At 44.0% G+C, this 23,537-nt stretch overlaps 22 non-coding genes across 22 annotated transcripts; all 22 read right to left on the bottom strand.

The window, feature by feature from the left end:
- Nucleotides 1-559: 559 nt before the first annotated feature.
- On the bottom strand, nucleotides 560-632 carry trnav-cac (transfer RNA valine (anticodon CAC)). Its single transcript has one exon. It is a non-coding gene; the product is annotated as a tRNA-Val (tRNA).
- A 510-nt stretch (nucleotides 633-1,142) lies between these two features.
- On the bottom strand, nucleotides 1,143-1,214 carry trnac-gca (transfer RNA cysteine (anticodon GCA)). Its single transcript has one exon. It is a non-coding gene; the product is annotated as a tRNA-Cys (tRNA).
- Nucleotides 1,215-1,814: 600 nt separating this feature from the next.
- trnas-gcu (transfer RNA serine (anticodon GCU)) lies at nucleotides 1,815-1,896 on the bottom strand. Its single transcript has one exon. It is a non-coding gene; the product is annotated as a tRNA-Ser (tRNA).
- Nucleotides 1,897-2,668: 772 nt separating this feature from the next.
- Nucleotides 2,669-2,741, bottom strand: trnav-cac (transfer RNA valine (anticodon CAC)). Its single transcript has one exon. It is a non-coding gene; the product is annotated as a tRNA-Val (tRNA).
- Nucleotides 2,742-3,251: 510 nt separating this feature from the next.
- Nucleotides 3,252-3,323, bottom strand: trnac-gca (transfer RNA cysteine (anticodon GCA)). The gene has a single exon. It is a non-coding gene; the product is annotated as a tRNA-Cys (tRNA).
- A 600-nt stretch (nucleotides 3,324-3,923) lies between these two features.
- On the bottom strand, nucleotides 3,924-4,005 carry trnas-gcu (transfer RNA serine (anticodon GCU)). Its single transcript has one exon. It is a non-coding gene; the product is annotated as a tRNA-Ser (tRNA).
- Nucleotides 4,006-4,777: 772 nt separating this feature from the next.
- trnav-cac (transfer RNA valine (anticodon CAC)) lies at nucleotides 4,778-4,850 on the bottom strand. The gene has a single exon. It is a non-coding gene; the product is annotated as a tRNA-Val (tRNA).
- A 510-nt stretch (nucleotides 4,851-5,360) lies between these two features.
- trnac-gca (transfer RNA cysteine (anticodon GCA)) lies at nucleotides 5,361-5,432 on the bottom strand. The gene has a single exon. It is a non-coding gene; the product is annotated as a tRNA-Cys (tRNA).
- A 600-nt stretch (nucleotides 5,433-6,032) lies between these two features.
- On the bottom strand, nucleotides 6,033-6,114 carry trnas-gcu (transfer RNA serine (anticodon GCU)). The gene has a single exon. It is a non-coding gene; the product is annotated as a tRNA-Ser (tRNA).
- Nucleotides 6,115-6,886: 772 nt separating this feature from the next.
- trnav-cac (transfer RNA valine (anticodon CAC)) lies at nucleotides 6,887-6,959 on the bottom strand. The gene has a single exon. It is a non-coding gene; the product is annotated as a tRNA-Val (tRNA).
- A 510-nt stretch (nucleotides 6,960-7,469) lies between these two features.
- trnac-gca (transfer RNA cysteine (anticodon GCA)) lies at nucleotides 7,470-7,541 on the bottom strand. The gene has a single exon. It is a non-coding gene; the product is annotated as a tRNA-Cys (tRNA).
- A 600-nt stretch (nucleotides 7,542-8,141) lies between these two features.
- Nucleotides 8,142-8,223, bottom strand: trnas-gcu (transfer RNA serine (anticodon GCU)). The gene has a single exon. It is a non-coding gene; the product is annotated as a tRNA-Ser (tRNA).
- Nucleotides 8,224-8,992: 769 nt separating this feature from the next.
- trnav-cac (transfer RNA valine (anticodon CAC)) lies at nucleotides 8,993-9,065 on the bottom strand. Its single transcript has one exon. It is a non-coding gene; the product is annotated as a tRNA-Val (tRNA).
- Nucleotides 9,066-9,575: 510 nt separating this feature from the next.
- trnac-gca (transfer RNA cysteine (anticodon GCA)) lies at nucleotides 9,576-9,647 on the bottom strand. The gene has a single exon. It is a non-coding gene; the product is annotated as a tRNA-Cys (tRNA).
- A 600-nt stretch (nucleotides 9,648-10,247) lies between these two features.
- trnas-gcu (transfer RNA serine (anticodon GCU)) lies at nucleotides 10,248-10,329 on the bottom strand. Its single transcript has one exon. It is a non-coding gene; the product is annotated as a tRNA-Ser (tRNA).
- A 772-nt stretch (nucleotides 10,330-11,101) lies between these two features.
- Nucleotides 11,102-11,174, bottom strand: trnav-cac (transfer RNA valine (anticodon CAC)). The gene has a single exon. It is a non-coding gene; the product is annotated as a tRNA-Val (tRNA).
- A 510-nt stretch (nucleotides 11,175-11,684) lies between these two features.
- trnac-gca (transfer RNA cysteine (anticodon GCA)) lies at nucleotides 11,685-11,756 on the bottom strand. The gene has a single exon. It is a non-coding gene; the product is annotated as a tRNA-Cys (tRNA).
- Nucleotides 11,757-12,355: 599 nt separating this feature from the next.
- Nucleotides 12,356-12,437, bottom strand: trnas-gcu (transfer RNA serine (anticodon GCU)). The gene has a single exon. It is a non-coding gene; the product is annotated as a tRNA-Ser (tRNA).
- A 772-nt stretch (nucleotides 12,438-13,209) lies between these two features.
- Nucleotides 13,210-13,282, bottom strand: trnav-cac (transfer RNA valine (anticodon CAC)). The gene has a single exon. It is a non-coding gene; the product is annotated as a tRNA-Val (tRNA).
- A 510-nt stretch (nucleotides 13,283-13,792) lies between these two features.
- Nucleotides 13,793-13,864, bottom strand: trnac-gca (transfer RNA cysteine (anticodon GCA)). Its single transcript has one exon. It is a non-coding gene; the product is annotated as a tRNA-Cys (tRNA).
- A 594-nt stretch (nucleotides 13,865-14,458) lies between these two features.
- Nucleotides 14,459-14,546, bottom strand: trnas-gcu (transfer RNA serine (anticodon GCU)). Its single transcript has one exon. It is a non-coding gene; the product is annotated as a tRNA-Ser (tRNA).
- A 74-nt stretch (nucleotides 14,547-14,620) lies between these two features.
- Nucleotides 14,621-14,693, bottom strand: trnak-uuu (transfer RNA lysine (anticodon UUU)). Its single transcript has one exon. It is a non-coding gene; the product is annotated as a tRNA-Lys (tRNA).
- Nucleotides 14,694-23,537: the final 8,844 nt, after the last annotated feature.

Below are 23,537 nucleotides of genomic sequence, written 5' to 3'. Positions count from 1 at the left end.
TTTAAATGATAGGGGTTTTTTTCAAAATTGTTTTCAACAGATTTCAACATGAAACAGGCGAAAACCATTCAAGACTTTACGTAAAGGGAACAAGAGGTTTTCGTTGGCCTAAATTGCTGGGTAATGTAGACTGAACTTTAAAACCCTCACCCGCCGTAAGTTTAACTCTCACAAACCGACGATCGGGTTCGCAAACTGATTTAACTGTTCACGTAATTAAATCAATGTGGCTTAAACCCTTTCACATCTCTAACAAAGCGTTTATTTCAGAGGAACCGAGAACCTTTCGCGTGTGAGGCGAGCGTGTTAACCACTACACCATAGAAACCTGCTCATTTGGATTCTTCGGTTGTTTTGATTGATTCGGCCACACATTTTCTCTTTCTGTGCAACACTCCCCAAAGGGGCAATGCTTTTCGCACACTTGCGAGCAGGCCACCTGTCGCGTGTGAGGCGGAAACCTACCACTGTGTGTAACTTTGAAAGTGCTTCATGGCACTTCATGGTAAAGTGCATCACGAAAGAAGTTTGACCTGGCTTTGTATCAAAAGGCACATGCTGTTTCTGCTCGGTTTCGAACCGAGGACCTTTCGCGTGTGAGGCGAATGTGATAACCACTACACTACAGAAACCTGCCTCTCACGGTCCCTGGTTGTTTGAACAGATTCTGCCACATATTTTCTCTGTACGCCACACATTTTAAAGGGAAAACCCCTAACGGTCGTTTAAAGTAACCGCACATACTGTATGAGAAAGGCGACGCATTTGCTGGGAATGCATGTATGTTTCTTTTGGAACAGGCAAACCTTGTACGTTGGCATTTAGCCACGATTGTGCTGAAATCCCACAGTGTATGTCCGGCTTTAGCGTTACAACCGTGGTGGGCAACGTCGGCCCTGTAATGCTGCAGTACTGCAGATTTTATTTCCAACCCTGATAAAACCTAGTTTTGTAGTTTTCAGCCGACCCTTTAGACCTTAATTAGCCACAGAGCTACGATAAGAGCTGAAGATAAATTCTGCAGGAATGCGGCACTCCAGGAATGACGTTGCCTACACCTGCGTTACAAGGTTCCAGGACGAACTTTGCGTCAGAAACATCAGCACGCCGACCTACCGCTGCAAGCATGTGGGCTTTTTCTAAGGGGGCACCCGGATTTGAACCGGGGACCTCTTGATCTGCAGTCAAATGCTCTACCACTGAGCTATACCCACGTGAAACCAACACCACGCTGAAGAATTGAAAAAGCTTCACGTGTTGTACGTCGCAGCAATTAAAGCCATCGTGAGAATGTCCAAGTGAACGTGGGACGTCTCTATCTGCTGTTAAATGCTCTAGCACTGACCTATACAAATTGTGGTAGAGACAACGTATGCTTTCAACCATTCTGCTTATGTTTCCAGTTGTTATGATTCCTGTACTGTACTGTTCCACTTACACTGAACATCAACAAAGGCAACCCCTCAACCTAGTCTTTACCACTTTCTAGACAGTAGGCACGTAGGATGGACTTTAGAGTCTGAAAACACTCAAGTGCCCCCTGAGAATCTGGATTCAAAATGCAGAGTGCTAACAGTAACAGCCTTGAAGTTATTAGTATCTTGCCACCGCTTGCCGTATAATGTCATGCAGTAAACTGGAAGAGTTATTTGAGAAAGTTCCACCACGTTTGAACCCGGATCACTGGAGTCAGCCGACAGAGTTCTGCTTCACGCAAAAGTTTTGGCCTCCAGCATTACATGTTTTTTGCAGGAGGGCTTGAAATTGTGGCTTATACGCCTTGGTTGCAGTTGCAGTTCAAAGGTAACGACAAACGACGAGGATGGGATTCGAACCCACGCGTGCAGAGCACAATGGATTAGCAGTCCATCGCCTTAACCACTCGGCCACCTCGTCCTTGGAACCGCATCCTTTGGGCATTTCCCTAATCCTAACCGACCAGCAAGTACATAGCAGCTTGTGTCAAGTTGAATCAACTGTTGAGGTAATGAAATGCTATCTTTTAGAAAGCGTTCATATCAGCCTAATGGAAGTTAAAGGCGTTAAGAGAACTGTGGATTAGCAATCCATCGCCTTAGACATGTTTAGATATCATAAAAAGGACTGACCTTTAAATGATAGGGGTTTTTTTCAAAATTGTTTTCAACAGATTTCAACATGAAACAGGCGAAAACCATTCAAGACTTTACGTAAAGGGAACAAGAGGTTTTCGTTGGCCTAAATTGCTGGGTAATGTAGACTGAACTTTAAAACCCTCACCCGCCGTAAGTTTAACTCTCACAAACCGACGATCGGGTTCGCAAACTGATTTAACTGTTCACGTAATTAAATCAATGTGGCTTAAACCCTTTCACATCTCTAACAAAGCGTTTATTTCAGAGGAACCGAGAACCTTTCGCGTGTGAGGCGAGCGTGTTAACCACTACACCATAGAAACCTGCTCATTTGGATTCTTCGGTTGTTTTGATTGATTCGGCCACACATTTTCTCTTTCTGTGCAACACTCCCCAAAGGGGCAATGCTTTTCGCACACTTGCGAGCAGGCCACCTGTCGCGTGTGAGGCGGAAACCTACCACTGTGTGTAACTTTGAAAGTGCTTCATGGCACTTCATGGTAAAGTGCATCACGAAAGAAGTTTGACCTGGCTTTGTATCAAAAGGCACATGCTGTTTCTGCTCGGTTTCGAACCGAGGACCTTTCGCGTGTGAGGCGAATGTGATAACCACTACACTACAGAAACCTGCCTCTCACGGTCCCTGGTTGTTTGAACAGATTCTGCCACATATTTTCTCTGTACGCCACACATTTTAAAGGGAAAACCCCTAACGGTCGTTTAAAGTAACCGCACATACTGTATGAGAAAGGCGACGCATTTGCTGGGAATGCATGTATGTTTCTTTTGGAACAGGCAAACCTTGTACGTTGGCATTTAGCCACGATTGTGCTGAAATCCCACAGTGTATGTCCGGCTTTAGCGTTACAACCGTGGTGGGCAACGTCGGCCCTGTAATGCTGCAGTACTGCAGATTTTATTTCCAACCCTGATAAAACCTAGTTTTGTAGTTTTCAGCCGACCCTTTAGACCTTAATTAGCCACAGAGCTACGATAAGAGCTGAAGATAAATTCTGCAGGAATGCGGCACTCCAGGAATGACGTTGCCTACACCTGCGTTACAAGGTTCCAGGACGAACTTTGCGTCAGAAACATCAGCACGCCGACCTACCGCTGCAAGCATGTGGGCTTTTTCTAAGGGGGCACCCGGATTTGAACCGGGGACCTCTTGATCTGCAGTCAAATGCTCTACCACTGAGCTATACCCACGTGAAACCAACACCACGCTGAAGAATTGAAAAAGCTTCACGTGTTGTACGTCGCAGCAATTAAAGCCATCGTGAGAATGTCCAAGTGAACGTGGGACGTCTCTATCTGCTGTTAAATGCTCTAGCACTGACCTATACAAATTGTGGTAGAGACAACGTATGCTTTCAACCATTCTGCTTATGTTTCCAGTTGTTATGATTCCTGTACTGTACTGTTCCACTTACACTGAACATCAACAAAGGCAACCCCTCAACCTAGTCTTTACCACTTTCTAGACAGTAGGCACGTAGGATGGACTTTAGAGTCTGAAAACACTCAAGTGCCCCCTGAGAATCTGGATTCAAAATGCAGAGTGCTAACAGTAACAGCCTTGAAGTTATTAGTATCTTGCCACCGCTTGCCGTATAATGTCATGCAGTAAACTGGAAGAGTTATTTGAGAAAGTTCCACCACGTTTGAACCCGGATCACTGGAGTCAGCCGACAGAGTTCTGCTTCACGCAAAAGTTTTGGCCTCCAGCATTACATGTTTTTTGCAGGAGGGCTTGAAATTGTGGCTTATACGCCTTGGTTGCAGTTGCAGTTCAAAGGTAACGACAAACGACGAGGATGGGATTCGAACCCACGCGTGCAGAGCACAATGGATTAGCAGTCCATCGCCTTAACCACTCGGCCACCTCGTCCTTGGAACCGCATCCTTTGGGCATTTCCCTAATCCTAACCGACCAGCAAGTACATAGCAGCTTGTGTCAAGTTGAATCAACTGTTGAGGTAATGAAATGCTATCTTTTAGAAAGCGTTCATATCAGCCTAATGGAAGTTAAAGGCGTTAAGAGAACTGTGGATTAGCAATCCATCGCCTTAGACATGTTTAGATATCATAAGAAGGACTGACCTTTAAATGATAGGGGTTTTTTTCAAAATTGTTTTCAACAGATTTCAACATGAAACAGGCGAAAACCATTCAAGACTTTACGTAAAGGGAACAAGAGGTTTTCGTTGGCCTAAATTGCTGGGTAATGTAGACTGAACTTTAAAACCCTCACCCGCCGTAAGTTTAACTCTCACAAACCGACGATCGGGTTCGCAAACTGATTTAACTGTTCACGTAATTAAATCAATGTGGCTTAAACCCTTTCACATCTCTAACAAAGCGTTTATTTCAGAGGAACCGAGAACCTTTCGCGTGTGAGGCGAGCGTGTTAACCACTACACCATAGAAACCTGCTCATTTGGATTCTTCGGTTGTTTTGATTGATTCGGCCACACATTTTCTCTTTCTGTGCAACACTACCCAAAGGGGCAATGCTTTTCGCACACTTGCGAGCAGGCCACCTGTCGCGTGTGAGGCGGAAACCTACCACTGTGTGTAACTTTGAAAGTGCTTCATGGCACTTCATGGTAAAGTGCATCACGAAAGAAGTTTGACCTGGCTTTGTATCAAAAGGCACATGCTGTTTCTGCTCGGTTTCGAACCGAGGACCTTTCGCGTGTGAGGCGAATGTGATAACCACTACACTACAGAAACCTGCCTCACACGGTCCCTGGTTGTTTGAACAGATTCTGCCACATATTTTCTCTGTACGCCACACATTTTAAAGGGAAAACCCCTAACGGTCGTTTAAAGTAACCGCACATACTGTATGAGAAAGGCGACGCATTTGCTGGGAATGCATGTATGTGTCTTTTGGAACAGGCAAACCTTGTACGTTGGCATTTAGCCACGATTGTGCTGAAATCCCACAGTGTATGTCCGGCTTTAGCGTTACAACCGTGGTGGGCAACGTCGGCCCTGTAATGCTGCAGTACTGCAGATTTTATTTCCAACCCTGATAAAACCTAGTTTTGTAGTTTTCAGCCGACCCTTTAGACCTTAATTAGCCACAGAGCTACGATAAGAGCTGAAGATAAATTCTGCAGGAATGCGGCACTCCAGGAATGACGTTGCCTACACCTGCGTTACAAGGTTCCAGGACGAACTTTGCGTCAGAAACATTAGCACGCCGACCTACCGCTGCAAGCATGTGGGCTTTTTCTAAGGGGGCACCCGGATTTGAACCGGGGACCTCTTGATCTGCAGTCAAATGCTCTACCACTGAGCTATACCCCCGTGAAACCAACACCACGCTGAAGAATTGAAAAAGCTTCACGTGTTGTACGTCGCAGCAATTAAAGCCATCGTGAGAATGTCCAAGTGAACGTGGGACGTCTCTATCTGCTGTTAAATGCTCTAGCACTGACCTATACAAATTGTGGTAGAGACAACGTATGCTTTCAACCATTCTGCTTATGTTTCCAGTTGTTATGATTCCTGTACTGTACTGTTCCACTTACACTGAACATCAACAAAGGCAACCCCTCAACCTAGTCTTTACCACTTTCTAGACAGTAGGCACGTAGGATGGACTTTAGAGTCTGAAAACACTCAAGTGCCCCCTGAGAATCTGGATTCAAAATGCAGAGTGCTAACAGTAACAGCCTTGAAGTTATTAGTATCTTGCCACCGCTTGCCGTATAATGTCATGCAGTAAACTGGAAGAGTTATTTGAGAAAGTTCCACCACGTTTGAACCCGGATCACTGGAGTCAGCCGACAGAGTTCTGCTTCACGCAAAAGTTTTGGCCTCCAGCATTACATGTTTTTTGCAGGAGGGCTTGAAATTGTGGCTTATACGCCTTGGTTGCAGTTGCAGTTCAAAGGTAACGACAAACGACGAGGATGGGATTCGAACCCACGCGTGCAGAGCACAATGGATTAGCAGTCCATCGCCTTAACCACTCGGCCACCTCGTCCTTGGAACCGCATCCTTTGGGCATTTCCCTAATCCTAACCGACCAGCAAGTACATAGCAGCTTGTGTCAAGTTGAATCAACTGTTGAGGTAATGAAATGCTATCTTTTAGAAAGCGTTCATATCAGCCTAATGGAAGTTAAAGGCGTTAAGAGAACTGTGGATTAGCAATCCATCGCCTTAGACATGTTTAGAAATCATAAAAAGGACTGACCTTTAAATGATAGGGGTTTTTTTCAAAATTGTTTTCAACAGATTTCAACATGAAACAGGCGAAAACCATTCAAGACTTTACGTAAAGGGAACAAGAGGTTTTCGTTGGCCTAAATTGCTGGGTAATGTAGACTGAACTTTAAAACCCTCACCCGCCGTAAGTTTAACTCTCACAAACCGACGATCGGGTTCGCAAACTGATTTAACTGTTCACGTAATTAAATCAATGTGGCTTAAACCCTTTCACATCTCTAACAAAGCGTTTATTTCAGAGGAACCGAGAACCTTTCGCGTGTGAGGCGAGCGTGTTAACCACTACACCATAGAAACCTGCTCATTTGGATTCTTCGGTTGTTTTGATTGATTCGGCCACACATTTTCTCTTTCTGTGCAACACTCCCCAAAGGGGCAATGCTTTTCGCACACTTGCGAGCAGGCCACCTGTCGCGTGTGAGGCGGAAACCTACCACTGTGTGTAACTTTGAAAGTGCTTCATGGCACTTCATGGTAAAGTGCATCACGAAAGAAGTTTGACCTGGCTTTGTATCAAAAGGCACATGCTGTTTCTGCTCGGTTTCGAACCGAGGACCTTTCGCGTGTGAGGCGAATGTGATAACCACTACACTACAGAAACCTGCCTCTCACGGTCCCTGGTTGTTTGAACAGATTCTGCCACATATTTTCTCTGTACGCCACACATTTTAAAGGGAAAACCCCTAACGGTCGTTTAAAGTAACCGCACATACTGTATGAGAAAGGCGACGCATTTGCTGGGAATGCATGTATGTTTCTTTTGGAACAGGCAAACCTTGTACGTTGGCATTTAGCCACGATTGTGCTGAAATCCCACAGTGTATGTCCGGCTTTAGCGTTACAACCGTGGTGGGCAACGTCGGCCCTGTAATGCTGCAGTACTGCAGATTTTATTTCCAACCCTGATAAAACCTAGTTTTGTAGTTTTCAGCCGACCCTTTAGACCTTAATTAGCCACAGAGCTACGATAAGAGCTGAAGATAAATTCTGCAGGAATGCGGCACTCCAGGAATGACGTTGCCTACACCTGCGTTACAAGGTTCCAGGACGAACTTTGCGTCAGAAACATCAGCACGCCGACCTACCGCTGCAAGCATGTGGGCTTTTTCTAAGGGGGCACCCGGATTTGAACCGGGGACCTCTTGATCTGCAGTCAAATGCTCTACCACTGAGCTATACCCACGTGAAACCAACACCACGCTGAAGAATTGAAAAAGCTTCACGTGTTGTACGTCGCAGCAATTAAAGCCATCGTGAGAATGTCCAAGTGAACGTGGGACGTCTCTATCTGCTGTTAAATGCTCTAGCACTGACCTATACAAATTGTGGTAGAGACAACGTATGCTTTCAACCATTCTGCTTATGTTTCCAGTTGTTATGATTCCTGTACTGTACTGTTCCACTTACACTGAACATCAACAAAGGCAACCCCTCAACCTAGTCTTTACCACTTTCTAGACAGTAGGCACGTAGGATGGACTTTAGAGTCTGAAAACACTCAAGTGCCCCCTGAGAATCTGGATTCAAAATGCAGAGTGCTAACAGTAACAGCCTTGAAGTTATTAGTATCTTGCCACCGCTTGCCGTATAATGTCATGCAGTAAACTGGAAGAGTTATTTGAGAAAGTTCCACCACGTTTGAACCCGGATCACTGGAGTCAGCCGACAGAGTTCTGCTTCACGCAAAAGTTTTGGCCTCCAGCATTACATGTTTTTTGCAGGAGGGCTTGAAATTGTGGCTTATACGCCTTGGTTGCAGTTGCAGTTCAAAGGTAACGACAAACGACGAGGATGGGATTCGAACCCACGCGTGCAGAGCACAATGGATTAGCAGTCCATCGCCTTAACCACTCGGCCACCTCGTCCTTGGAACCGCATCCTTTGGGCATTTCCCTAATCCTAACCGACCAGCAAGTACATAGCAGCTTGTGTCAAGTTGAATCAACTGTTGAGGTAATGAAATGCTATCTTTTAGAAAGCGTTCATATCAGCCTAATGGAAGTTAAAGGCGTTAAGAGAACTGTGGATTAGCAATCCATCGCCTTAGACATGTTTAGATATCATAAGAAGGACTGACCTTTAAATGATAGGGGTTTTTTTCAAAATTGTTTTCAACAGATTTCAACATGAAACAGGCGAAAACCATTCAAGACTTTACGTAAAGGGAACAAGAGGTTTTCGTTGGCCTAAATTGCTGGGTAATGTAGACTGAACTTTAAAACCCTCACCCGCCGTAAGTTTAACTCTCACAAACCGACGATCGGGTTCGCAAACTGATTTAACTGTTCACGTAATTAAATCAATGTGGCTTAAACCCTTTCACATCTCTAACAAAGCGTTTATTTCAGAGGAACCGAGAACCTTTCGCGTGTGAGGCGAGCGTGTTAACCACTACACCATAGAAACCTGCTCATTTGGATTCTTCGGTTGTTTTGATTGATTCGGCCACACATTTTCTCTTTCTGTGCAACACTACCCAAAGGGGCAATGCTTTTCGCACACTTGCGAGCAGGCCACCTGTCGCGTGTGAGGCTACCTACCACTGTGTGTAACTTTGAAAGTGCTTCATGGCACTTCATGGTAAAGTGCATCACGAAAGAAGTTTGACCTGGCTTTGTATCAAAAGGCACATGCTGTTTCTGCTCGGTTTCGAACCGAGGACCTTTCGCGTGTGAGGCGAATGTGATAACCACTACACTACAGAAACCTGCCTCACACGGTCCCTGGTTGTTTGAACAGATTCTGCCACATATTTTCTCTGTACGCCACACATTTTAAAGGGAAAACCCCTAACGGTCGTTTAAAGTAACCGCACATACTGTATGAGAAAGGCGACGCATTTGCTGGGAATGCATGTATGTGTCTTTTGGAACAGGCAAACCTTGTACGTTGGCATTTAGCCACGATTGTGCTGAAATCCCACAGTGTATGTCCGGCTTTAGCGTTACAACCGTGGTGGGCAACGTCGGCCCTGTAATGCTGCAGTACTGCAGATTTTATTTCCAACCCTGATAAAACCTAGTTTTGTAGTTTTCAGCCGACCCTTTAGACCTTAATTTGCCACAGAGCTACGATAAGAGCTGAAGATAAATTCTGCAGGAATGCGGCACTCCAGGAATGACGTTGCCTACACCTGCGTTACAAGGTTCCAGGACGAACTTTGCGTCAGAAACATTAGCACGCCGACCTACCGCTGCAAGCATGTGGGCTTTTTCTAAGGGGGCACCCGGATTTGAACCGGGGACCTCTTGATCTGCAGTCAAATGCTCTACCACTGAGCTATACCCCCGTGAAACCAACACCACGCTGAAGAATTGAAAAAGCTTCACGTGTTGTACGTCGCAGCAATTAAAGCCATCGTGAGAATGTCCAAGTGAACGTGGGACGTCTCTATCTGCTGTTAAATGCTCTAGCACTGACCTATACAAATTGTGGTAGAGACAACGTATGCTTTCAACCATTCTGCTTATGTTTCCAGTTGTTATGATTCCTGTACTGTACTGTTCCACTTACACTGAACATCAACAAAGGCAACCCCTCAACCTAGTCTTTACCACTTTCTAGACAGTAGGCACGTAGGATGGACTTTAGAGTCTGAAAACACTCAAGTGCCCCCTGAGAATCTGGATTCAAAATGCAGAGTGCTAACAGTAACAGCCTTGAAGTTATTAGTATCTTGCCACCGCTTGCCGTATAATGTCATGCAGTAAACTGGAAGAGTTATTTGAGAAAGTTCCACCACGTTTGAACCCGGATCACTGGAGTCAGCCGACAGAGTTCTGCTTCACGCAAAAGTTTTGGCCTCCAGCATTACATGTTTTTTGCAGGAGGGCTTGAAATTGTGGCTTATACGCCTTGGTTGCAGTTGCAGTTCAAAGGTAACGACAAACGACGAGGATGGGATTCGAACCCACGCGTGCAGAGCACAATGGATTAGCAGTCCATCGCCTTAACCACTCGGCCACCTCGTCCTTGGAACCGCATCCTTTGGGCATTTCCCTAATCCTAACCGACCAGCAAGTACATAGCAGCTTGTGTCAAGTTGAATCAACTGTTGAGGTAATGAAATGCTATCTTTTAGAAAGCGTTCATATCAGCCTAATGGAAGTTAAAGGCGTTAAGAGAACTGTGGATTAGCAATCCATCGCCTTAGACATGTTTAGAAATCATAAAAAGGACTGACCTTTAAATGATAGGGGTTTTTTTCAAAATTGTTTTCAACAGATTTCAACATGAAACAGGCGAAAACCATTCAAGACTTTACGTAAAGGGAACAAGAGGTTTTCGTTGGCCTAAATTGCTGGGTAATGTAGACTGAACTTTAAAACCCTCACCCGCCGTAAGTTTAACTCTCACAAACCGACGATCGGGTTCGCAAACTGATTTAACTGTTCACGTAATTAAATCAATGTGGCTTAAACCCTTTCACATCTCTAACAAAGCGTTTATTTCAGAGGAACCGAGAACCTTTCGCGTGTGAGGCGAGCGTGTTAACCACTACACCATAGAAACCTGCTCATTTGGATTCTTCGGTTGTTTTGATTGATTCGGCCACACATTTTCTCTTTCTGTGCAACACTCCCCAAAGGGGCAATGCTTTTCGCACACTTGCGAGCAGGCCACCTGTCGCGTGTGAGGCGGAAACCTACCACTGTGTGTAACTTTGAAAGTGCTTCATGGCACTTCATGGTAAAGTGCATCACGAAAGAAGTTTGACCTGGCTTTGTATCAAAAGGCACATGCTGTTTCTGCTCGGTTTCGAACCGAGGACCTTTCGCGTGTGAGGCGAATGTGATAACCACTACACTACAGAAACCTGCCTCTCACGGTCCCTGGTTGTTTGAACAGATTCTGCCACATATTTTCTCTGTACGCCACACATTTTAAAGGGAAAACCCCTAACGGTCGTTTAAAGTAACCGCACATACTGTATGAGAAAGGCGACGCATTTGCTGGGAATGCATGTATGTTTCTTTTGGAACAGGCAAACCTTGTACGTTGGCATTTAGCCACGATTGTGCTGAAATCCCACAGTGTATGTCCGGCTTTAGCGTTACAACCGTGGTGGGCAACGTCGGCCCTGTAATGCTGCAGTACTGCAGATTTTATTTCCAACCCTGATAAAACCTAGTTTTGTAGTTTTCAGCCGACCCTTTAGACCTTAATTAGCCACAGAGCTACGATAAGAGCTGAAGATAAATTCTGCAGGAATGCGGCACTCCAGGAATGACGTTGCCTACACCTGCGTTACAAGGTTCCAGGACGAACTTTGCGTCAGAAACATCAGCACGCCGACCTACCGCTGCAAGCATGTGGGCTTTTTCTAAGGGGGCACCCGGATTTGAACCGGGGACCTCTTGATCTGCAGTCAAATGCTCTACCACTGAGCTATACCCACGTGAAACCAACACCACGCTGAAGAATTGAAAAAGCTTCACGTGTTGTACGTCGCAGCAATTAAAGCCATCGTGAGAATGTCCAAGTGAACGTGGGACGTCTCTATCTGCTGTTAAATGCTCTAGCACTGACCTATACAAATTGTGGTAGAGACAACGTATGCTTTCAACCATTCTGCTTATGTTTCCAGTTGTTATGATTCCTGTACTGTACTGTTCCACTTACACTGAACATCAACAAAGGCAACCCCTCAACCTAGTCTTTACCACTTTCTAGACAGTAGGCACGTAGGATGGACTTTAGAGTCTGAAAACACTCAAGTGCCCCCTGAGAATCTGGATTCAAAATGCAGAGTGCTAACAGTAACAGCCTTGAAGTTATTAGTATCTTGCCACCGCTTGCCGTATAATGTCATGCAGTAAACTGGAAGAGTTATTTGAGAAAGTTCCACCACGTTTGAACCCGGACCACTGGAGTCAGCCGACAGAGTTCTGCTTCACGCAAAAGTTTTGGCCTCCAGCATTACATGTTTTTGCAGGAGGGCTTGAAATTGTGGCTTATACGCCTTGGTTGCAGTTGCAGTTCAAAGGTAACGACAAACGACGAGGATGGGATTCGAACCCACGCGTGCAGAGCACAATGGATTAGCAGTCCATCGCCTTAACCACTCGGCCACCTCGTCCTTGGAACCGTATCCTTTGGGCATTTCCCTAATCCTAACCGACCAGCAAGTACATAGCAGCTTGTGTCAAGTTGAATCAACTGTTGAGGAAATGAAATGCTATCTTTTAGAAAGCGTTCATATCAGCCTAATGGAAGTTAAAGGCGTTAAGAGAACTGTGGATTAGCAATCCATCGCCTTAGACATGTTTAGAAATCATAAAAAGGACTGACCTTTAAATGATAGGGGTTTTTTTCAAAATTGTTTTCAACAGATTTCAACATGAAACAGGCGAAAACCATTCAAGACTTTACGTAAAGGGAACAAGAGGTTTTCGTTGGCCTAAATTGCTGGGTAATGTAGACTGAACTTTAAAACCCTCACCCGCCGTAAGTTTAACTCTCACAAACCGACGATCGGGTTCGCAAACTGATTTAACTGTTCACGTAATTAAATCAATGTGGCTTAAACCCTTTCACATCTCTAACAAAGCGTTTATTTCAGAGGAACCGAGAACCTTTCGCGTGTGAGGCGAGCGTGTTAACCACTACACCATAGAAACCTGCTCATTTGGATTCTTCGGTTGTTTTGATTGATTCGGCCACACATTTTCTCTTTCTGTGCAACACTCCCCAAAGGGGCAATGCTTTTCGCACACTTGCGAGCAGGCCACCTGTCGCGTGTGAGGCGGAAACCTACCACTGTGTGTAACTTTGAAAGTGCTTCATGGCACTTCATGGTAAAGTGCATCACGAAAGAAGTTTGACCTGGCTTTGTATCAAAAGGCACATGCTGTTTCTGCTCGGTTTCGAACCGAGGACCTTTCGCGTGTGAGGCGAACGTGATAACCACTACACTACAGAAACCTGCCTCTCACGGTCCCTGGTTGTTTGAACAGATTCTGCCACATATTTTCTCTGTACGCCACACATTTTAAAGGGAAAACCCCTAACGGTCGTTTAAAGTAACCGCACATACTGTATGAGAAAGGCGACGCATTTGCTGGGAATGCATGTATGTTTCTTTTGAAACAGGCAAACCTTGTACGTTGGCATTTAGCCACGATTGTGCTGAAATCCCACAGTGTATGTCCGGCTTTAGCGTTACAACCGTGGTGGGCAACGTCGGCCCTGTAATGCTGCAGTACTGCAGATTTTATTTCCAACCCTGATAAAACCTAGTTTTGTAGTTTTCAGCCGACCCTTTAGACCTTAATTAGCCACAGAGCTACTATAAGAGCTGAAGATAAATTCTGCAGGAATGCGGCACTCCAGGAATGGAGTTGCCTACACCTGCATTAGAAGGTTCTAGGACGAACTTTGCGTCAGAAACATTAGCACGCCGACCTACCGCTGCAAGCATGTGGGCTTTTTCTAAGGGGGCACCCGGATGTGAACCGGGGACCTCTTGATCTGCAGTCAAATGCTCTACCACTGAGCTATACCCCCGTGAAACCAACACCACGCTGAAGAATTGAAAAAGCTTCACGTGTTGTACGTCGCAGCAATTAAAGCCATCGTGAGAATGTCCAAGTGAACGTGGGACGTCTCTATCTGCTGTTAAATGCTCTAGCACTGACCTATACAAATTGTGGTAGAGACAACGTATGCTTTCAACCATTCTGCTTATGTTTCCAGTTGTTATGATTCCTGTACTGTACTGTTCCACTTACACTGAACATCAACAAAGGCAACCCCTCAACCTAGTCTTTACCACTTTCTAGACAGTAGGCACGTAGGATGGACTTTAGAGTCTGAAAACACTCAAGTGCCCCCTGAGAATCTGGATTCAAAATGCAGAGTGCTAACAGTAACAGCCTTGAAGTTATTAGTATCTTGCCACCGCTTGCCGTATAATGTCATGCAGTAAACTGGAAGAGTTATTTGAGAAAGTTCCACCACATCTGAACCCGGATCACTGGAGTCAGCCGACAGAGTTCTGCTTCACGCAAAAGTTTTGGCCTCCAGCATTACACTTTTTTTGCAGGAGGGCTTGAAATTGTGGCTTATACGCCTTGGTTGCAGTTGCAGTTCAAAGGTAACAACAAACGACGAGGATGGGATTCGAACCCACGCGTGCAGAGCACAATGGATTAGCAGTCCATCGCCTTAACCACTCGGCCACGACTACATGCCTTCAGTGATGGTAAACTTTATTCTTTCCCCGTTCCCTACGAAACAGAGCTCTAGACACACCATACTCATCGCCCGAACAGGGACTTGAACCCTGGACCCTCAGATTAAAAGTCTGATACTCTACCGACTGAGCTATCCAGGCTCACAGAAGAGTCCCAGGGCTTCACGCCTCAGGCAAGAACGGGATTTCATTACCATGACCTGTTAGCTACTCTTTGGTCTATGGACAGGGTAAATATTACTAGAATGCCAGAATGGGCGGGTAACTGCTTCAGTCTTCAAACAGAGTGCATATTATCTATTTAAGTGGAGAAATCTTGCTTCTGCTTGAGACTCTCTTTACTTCAGGAAAAGCAGTCTTCATCCAAAACGTCACCAGAGAGGCAACGTTTCTAAGCTCAAGGAAATGTAGCTACGTCTACGTAACATGCCAAAGTGACTCTTGAGCTGCACGAGAAAAAGCACATTTGACAAAACGTGACCCTGGCCGTGAAAACCCAGCTAAAATCTTTTTTGTGATATGGTCTTTTCTACATAAAACCGTCCAACATACATAAAGGGTGTCGTGTGAAAACATCACCGTGATGATTCCCTGACGTAGTTGCTGACGTAGTTGCCAGCGTACAGACAGAATAGATCAGAGCTCCATCGAGTTTATCATCCAAATCCTATTTTCTGACTACCTTGTTCCTATTTATATAATATAACATATTCGTTTATCTCAAGAATACTTTACCGTGACGACTATTGAGCAGTACTACCACGTGAAACGATTTTTCACTACTAAACACCCAGTGTTAGCATATAGCCCGCTAGCATCAACAAACAGGTGCCGGTGTGGTTACCATTTGCCGATCTAATGGCGGACTCATCCAATGTATGCTATTCAGACCTGTCCTCACCTGAGCGGGAAGCTGTGGAGCAGTTGATACCCGGTTATCGCAGATCCTACGCGATGTACAGCGCCCAGTTCACCCAGGCTCCAGACGTCCACAAGCGACCGAGGCGTGCAAAAAGCGAACACCCTACGCGGTGCAGCTTCACGGACCGCGCTCGAGGGAACGGAGACGCCATTGCCCAGAATGAAAGCGATCGGGAAGCCGTGGAGGAGCTGCTGCCCGGCCTTCGCAGATTCAGCGTGCCTCACATCACCCTGGCTACAGATGTCCGCAGGCGATCGGGGCGTGCTGCGAGAGAGCTTCCCTCGCGATGTAGCTTAACGGACTGCGTCCAGGTGACCGAAGACGCCATCACCCAACATGAAAGCGGTAAGACTCCGCTTGTTATTGTAACCTGCATTACTTGCCACATGTACAGTTTAGCTTCTTCCATCAGCACAGAGGGGTTTACTTGTGCTAAGTGTATTGAAGTAGTAAGGCTGACGGATAAGATTGCAGAACTAGCAGCGCGCATCCAAACGCTAGTTGATGACAGCAATACCGCTAATGCTACAAACGCTAATACCACTAATGCTACAAACGCTAATGTCGCTAATGCTACAAACGCTAATACCGCTAATGCTACAAATGTTAATACCGCTAATGCTACAAACGTTAATACCGCTAATGCTACAAACGCTAATAACGCTAATGCTACAAACACTGTTTCGGGTGCGCCTAGTATTAAACATAATACACATAGCTCGGTTCCGTCATCTGAGTCAAAGCGGCCGACTAACTGGGTGACTGTCAGGCGGCACAGTCGTATCCGGTGCCCACCCAAGACCCCCTGGTAATTTCTAACAGGTTCGATATTCTAAGCAATAAACCGACTGAGACGTCTGTTAATAGTGCCTTGGTTATTGGAGATTCGATACTTAGAAACGCGAACATTGAGGCACCAGCCACCATAGTCGATTGTATACCGGGAGCCAGGTCTTCAGACATTAGATCAAAACTTAAAGTGCTGGCTAATGCTAAGCGTAAGTTTTCTAAAATTGTTATTCACACCGGCACGAATGACACCAGACTCCGCCAGTCGGAGATCACTAAAGATAATATTAAAGAGATATGTGAAATTGCTAAAACAATGTCAGACAATGTAATATGCTCTGGTCCCCTCCCCGCCTACCGGGGGGATGAAACTTACAGCAGATTACTGTCTCTTCACGACTGGATGTCAAAATGGTGCCCTCAGCATAACGTAGGGTTTATAGACAATTGGAAGCATTTCCAGGGGAGACCTGACCTGCTAAAGAGAGATGGCCTCCATCCGTCTCAGGACGGAAGGGCGATTCTCTCTATAAATCTGACCAATAGTCTTACTTCTAATACAGTCTGACTATCCAGGGTACAGGTCAGGAAACAGACGGATCGGCTTAACCGTCCGTCTGTTAGCTGCCGTGATATGTCAAGATCACTTATATCCCAGCACTTCGAGTCAATCTTACCAGAATATCAACACATTTCAACTGTATCTGTTCCCCAAACAAATGAATACAGAGCACCGCTTGCCACACCTGGTACAAATCTGATTAATATAAAATTAGAAAACAATACATTACCAGATGAATCTCGAATGTTAAAATTCGGCCTTCTGAACATTAGATCGCTTACCAATAAAGAACCTATTGTCAATGAAATAATTACAGACCAAAACTTAGATGCACTCTGTTTAACAGAAACCTGGCTTAAAGCAGACGACTACATTAGTTTAAACGAATCCACCCCACAAGACTATTATTATAAACACGAACCTCGATTAAAGGGGAGAGGGGGTGGTGTAGCTACAATATACAACAAAATTTTTAAAGTAAACCAAAAATCTGAACTAAAATTTAAATCATTTGAACTAATGTTGTTAAATATGGAAATAACTGATCGTAACCACAAACAGCTCTCTTTTGCCTTAGCTACAATCTATAGACCTCCGGGCCACCATGCAGATTTCCTTAAAGAAATAGCAGATTTCCTGTCTGAGCTTGTAGTCACTGTAGATAAAGCTCTTATCGTTGGTGATTTTAATATTCATGTGGATAACCCAAAAGATGCATTAGGACGTGCGTTTATTGATGTTCTAAATTCTCTCAATATTAGACAAAACGTGACAGGGCCAACGCATACTCGTAAGCACACATTAGACTTTCTAATTTCTGTCACTCGGACTCAATATTAACGACATCAAAATATCACCTCAGAGTGATGCAGTTTCTGACCATTACCTTGTGTCATACACTGTACCTCTAGATAGGATCACTCAATCCACAACATGCTACAGATTAGCCAGAACAATAATTTCCACCACTAAAGATAGCTTTATTAGCACTCTTCCAGACCTGTCCCAAATTAAACATGTAGCAGATAACTGTGACGATCTAGATATTGTAATAGAAAACCTAAACAATGTCTGTTCTAACACATTGGATGCCGTTGCTCCCATTCGAAAAAAGAGAATCAAAGAAAAACCGCCAGCTCCATGGTATGACCATCACACCGCAGCACTCAAAAAGGCAACTAGGAAAATGGAAAGAAATTATAGAAGCACAAAGTTAGAGGTATGGCGTGCAGCATGGAAAGAGAGTGTTAAACACTACAGACAGGCTATTAAAACCGCCAGATCTACCTATCTTAGCTAGCTTATAAATGAGAATCATAATAACCCTCGTTTCCTCTTTAGCACAGTTGCAAAACTGACAAGAAACAAAGAACAAACAGAAACCAGTAGTAAACTTCAACACAATAGTAACGACTTCATGAACTTCTTTTCTTACAAAATTACGGCTATAAGGGAAAACATCGTAGCTACCCAGGCAGCCACCACTCTACCTATTAGTTCACTTAACACTAGACTACCATACGAACATCTTGATTCATTTAAACCTACTACAATAGATGAGCTCTCTAGACTAGTTACATCATTCAAATCATCGTCCTGTATATTAGACCCCGTTCCCACAAAACTACTTAAAGAGGTATTCCCTGTAGTGTCAACCCCGGTTCTAAATATCTTTAACTCATCGCTAGAAATAGGATACGTTCCAACAGCTTTCAAGCTAGCAGTTATTAAACCGCTGATTAAAAAACCACAGCTTGATCCCGGGAGAGCTTAATAACTTTAGACCAATCTCAAATCTCCCTTTTCTTTCGAAAATATTAGAAAAGGTAGTGGCAAGCCAGTTACGCACATTCTTGACAAATAATAGTACATATGAAAAGTTCCAATCAGGATTCAGGCCCCACCATAGCACAGAGACAGCGTTGCTTAGAGTTACAAATGACCTCCTATTAACATCCGATCGTGGTGAAATCTCAATTCTTATATTATTAGACCTTAGTGCAGCCTTTGACACAATAGATCACACAATCTTACTCAATAGACTAGAAAACTATGTTGGTATCAGTGGTCAGGCGCTAGCCTGGTTTAGGTCGTATCTAACCAATCGCTATCACTTTGTTTATGTAAACGAGGAAGAGTCATATCACTCCCTGGTTAAATACGGTGTACCGCAGGGATCGGTTTTAGGTCCTATCCTGTTCTCGTTATACATGTTACCCCTAGGAGACATTATCAGGAAACATAACATAAGTTTTCACTGCTATGCGGATGATACCCAGCTTTACATCTCCTCACATCCCAGCGAAACACACACGTTTTCTAAGCTAACAGACTGCCTTAGCGATGTTAGTGACTGGATGCCACATAACTTTCTTAAGCTGAACTCCAATAAGACAGAGATACTTATTATTGAACCGAATCGCTACAAACATAATATGTCAGATTACAAGTTGCACATAGATGGCTGCACTGTGGTGCCATCTTCCACGGTTAGGAACTTAGGTGTGATGTTTGACAGCAACTTATCCTTCGATAGTCATATCGCCAACGTCTGCCGCACAGCATTCTTCCATCTTAGAAATATCTCGAAAATACGCCATATACTGTCTACATCTGACGCAGAGAAACTTATCCACGCTTTTATGACCTCTAGAATAGACTATTGTAACTCGCTACTCGGGGGATGCCATGCAAATCAAGTAAACAAGCTTCAGCTAGTTCAAAACGCTTCCGCAAGGGTACTTACTCGATCTAAAAAGTACGATCACATAAGCCCAATTCTGGCATCTTTACACTGGCTACCAGTTAAATATCGCATACAATTTAAAATATCACTAATCACCTACAAAGCCTTAAATGGCCTAGCACCCTCATATCTTAGAGAATTACTATCAGAATACAATCCATCACGCACACTACGGTCGCAAAATTCTGGTCTCTTGATTATCCCTAGACTATCAAAAGTGTCTAAAAGTGGAAGATCCTTTTCCTACTTAGCCCCTAAGCTCTGGAATGATTTACCAACCGATGTCCGAGAATCGGACACAGTCGATAATTTTAAATCTAGACTTAAAACTTTTCTCTTCAACAAAGCATTCACATAACTGTTTTAGTAATGGTACTCATCTCACAATAGATAGCTTGTACAACCTAATAAATAAATAAACTAAATCCTCATTTTCGTCAACACTTCAAAGCATGGTAAATGCTATTAATATTCTTAAGAAAAATGTTTAATCTCTCCTTACTCATTTACATATGTGCAGCAAACCATGAGCCGGGCATAAACGTTCAAAAACAAATGTCATGTATAAAATAGAAAAGGCTACATATAAGGAAAAGAAACGCTACTCTGTGCACATACAAACCACAATACAAGGCCAAAACTTCAAAACTAGACCAATAAAACCCCGAATCGGGCCATTAATTGCCAAGCGCAGAGGAGTGATTGAAAGTTATGTATGGCATTATGTTATCACTTGCTCGGCCCTCCTCCTGAGGTTTCTGAGTCGAGTAGGGGAGTACTGTGAAGCCCAGACAGGCATCAGGGAGATGGCTGGCGCAGTCACGTCCCCGTCTCCCCTTTACTCCCTTGCTCGTCCGGATTTCAATAAAGCTCGGTGGGTATAGATTTGTGGTGTTAAGCCCACTAGTCGGGGGCGGGACTTCAGTCCTTAAAAGGGTGTCACTGCATCCATTTCCAAAAACATTCGCCGTCCTGTGCATGTTTCTCGTTCTCCCTAAACCAAACTGTGCAGAGTCTGTCACTGGGATGACGTTGTATCTTCAATACGTATATGTACATGTGTGTGTATGTGTGTATATATATATGTATATGTACATGTGTATACATTGTGTATATGTACATGTGTATACATATGAATGGCCCCTACGCTAATTGGGTTTTGTTTTTCTTTCTTCATGTCTCGTCCTTGTCTCTGAGGACAATGAGACAAACAGACCCAGTTCCGGTAAATGTGAAAGTCGGCACACCTCTGACCCACCGGCAGACCTTCAACGTGATGCCCAGCTGTTGCATGACCAACGACCACCGGCAGAACCCGCTTAACCTCCGCCTAATCTCCTTAATCGTTTCAATGTATATATAAATATATCTCCCAAGGGTTTTTCCCTCCTAGGACTTTTTTTTACTTCCCCGGCTAAGCCTGGGGGTTTTTTTTTCTCCTAGGGGGTTTTTCAACCCGGGGAGGCAGCCTTCTTGGGCTTAACTTAGCACCCTCTTCTTTACGTTAAATTAGCAATACGCATGCTTATAATGTTGATTCATAGCCGCAGCAAATTTAGCTGCTTGTGCTATCGTGTATTATGTTGTGCTATCTGTCGTTTTTCTGTGCTTTCCACTGCTTCTATTAATGTAAAGCTGCTTTGAAACAATCACCAATTGAATTGAATTGAAAAGTGCTTTATAAATAAAGTAAAGAAAGAAAGAAAGAACTGAAATGTGCTTTTAACATACTATCTCTGTATATTCATTTAGTTAACACATATTAACCATTAACCCAACTTTCATGCAAAGATGGGTTCAAGTTTACTACAAGTTTACTTTGTATGCCCGTGTCTGAGTAAACCATGTCAGTGTCTGCATGTGCCTGTGTCAGCATGTGCCTGTGTCGGGTGTGAGTGCATATATGTGTCAATGGTCCTGTCCCAAATGGCACACTCCGGACTTGTGGTCCTCCTCAGAGTCCACACTTTGATGACATCACGTAGTCCAGACTTTAGGGACCCTTAATGCGAGTCCACGTGGGTGCAACGGAGTCGTATTTTGGGACAGACTCGAGCGTCACACCGGAAATAGGTAGAGAAGTTGCCCGTCAGTGTGAGCTCCTCCCTTCCGTCGTCTGATTGGTCTGATTGCTCTTTCGCAAGGACTTCTGGGTTGGTAAAGTGCGCGAAGCCTGCTGCAGTGCGGGCTTCGCTGAAGACCGCATCAAGGGGGCAAAGGAGGCGCTGATGAGCACACTTCAAAGCGTAAAAATGACAGATGGGACACCCTACGGACTCGTGGACTAAGCGAGCACGCGCAATTTAAGGCCACGAGACCGAAAGTCCACATGAAGTGCGCCATTTGGGACAGGGCCTATGTGTGCCTGTAGGTTCACTAGACTGATCTGGGCCACCCACCCACAACTGGCCAAAATGTTGTCTGCCATCCAGGGCCATTATTGCCAACACCTGGCCCATACTTGGCTGACATAGCCAATTATTTTCCATATTTATTAGAAAAGCTTCTACACTCACTTTTTTAATGAATCCAATTTTAATGAAATAGGAATATCTGTCAGAGCCTGGATTTATTATGTAGTTTTTGTTTTTTTTTACTATGAAAGATCAATGAAATACCAGAATGATCTGTTAACAGGGCCATAGATATTTCACAAGAACAAATATATGATGAGAGACAGTCTAAAATTAGCCAAAGGTCTATTTGAGATTTCTTTAGACATATTACTTTTGAACCAGGTAAATGAGGCTGTTGAATCAATGTGAAGTAATCTAAAAGGATCCAATATGTAACGTGGGGCTGCTTACACAAGTGGGAGTGAGACGAATCCAAATGCAAAGAGGTTTTATTAAATAATCCCAAAAGGGCAGGCAAACAAATCCAACAAGGGCTATCCAAAAACGTAATCCAAAAAAACAGGCAATGGTTCAAAATCCAGAACATCCAAAACATCCACCTATATTTTTATATTTATGATAGTACAACGAGATATTATAGTACATTACATTCTTACAGTAGCCCACGTGATTCCTACAAGTTACTGAGATTTCAGATGCTAGAATGTCAGTTAATGTCTCATTCAGATATTGATAATGACCTATTAAACAATGCATTATTTAAAGGCGGAGTCCTTGATGTTTGAAAGCCAATGTTGATATTTGAAATCACCTAAACAAACACGCCCCTACCCCAATAGAATCTGGACCTTCTGTTGATAGACCCGTCCCACACATACGCAACCCGGCATTTGATTTGATTTGATTGGCTATAAGTGTGTTTTGGTAGTCGGCCCGTCTCCTTTTCCAAACCGTTTTTCAAACATCGTGGACTCCGCCTTTAACACTGAAGGTAGAGGTTGTGTGTATAATGTTACTGTCTCTTTTTAATGCATCTCTCTCTTACACACTGTTCTGTTTAAGTATGGGTGCCATTTATATATTAATTCTCATGATGCAAGTTTATTTAAAATACTAACATAAAAATGTTTATGGTTATATTATTTTCACAGATGCATTGATGTGTAGTGATGCAGTGGACAACTGTGAGGATGATACAATCAACATGTTCCTAAACTGTGATGCAGAAACACAATGGGAGGATCCATCCGTCTCTGACCACAACTACACTTTAAAATCACAACTCAACCTGAAACAACCTACATCTGATATGGGAAAACAATGGTGCGGTTTCCCTGACAGGGCTTATGCTGGTCCCAGGCTAAAATGCATATTTGAGCTACAATAATTTAAAAACACCTTGTACTGACATACCTCAACATATGAGTGCCATTGTTTTGTCACAAGATGCGCACCAGTCTTGTTTTTTTGTAGGGTTTGTTTGTAAAAACGAAAATGTCCTAATATAATTAAATCCTAGTCCTGTAAACACTGTCCGAGAAACTGCTTCAATGTGTTGAGCTGGCACAAATTTACATATCTCTGCTAAGAAACAACCATCTTTGTGTCA

Source organism: Misgurnus anguillicaudatus, chromosome 6 (assembly GCF_027580225.2).
Source record: "Misgurnus anguillicaudatus chromosome 6, ASM2758022v2, whole genome shotgun sequence".
NCBI lineage: Eukaryota > Metazoa > Chordata > Actinopteri > Cypriniformes > Cobitidae > Misgurnus > Misgurnus anguillicaudatus.
The sequence above is the reverse complement of the archived record's forward strand: the minus strand, read 5'-3'. Positions and strand labels throughout refer to the sequence as shown.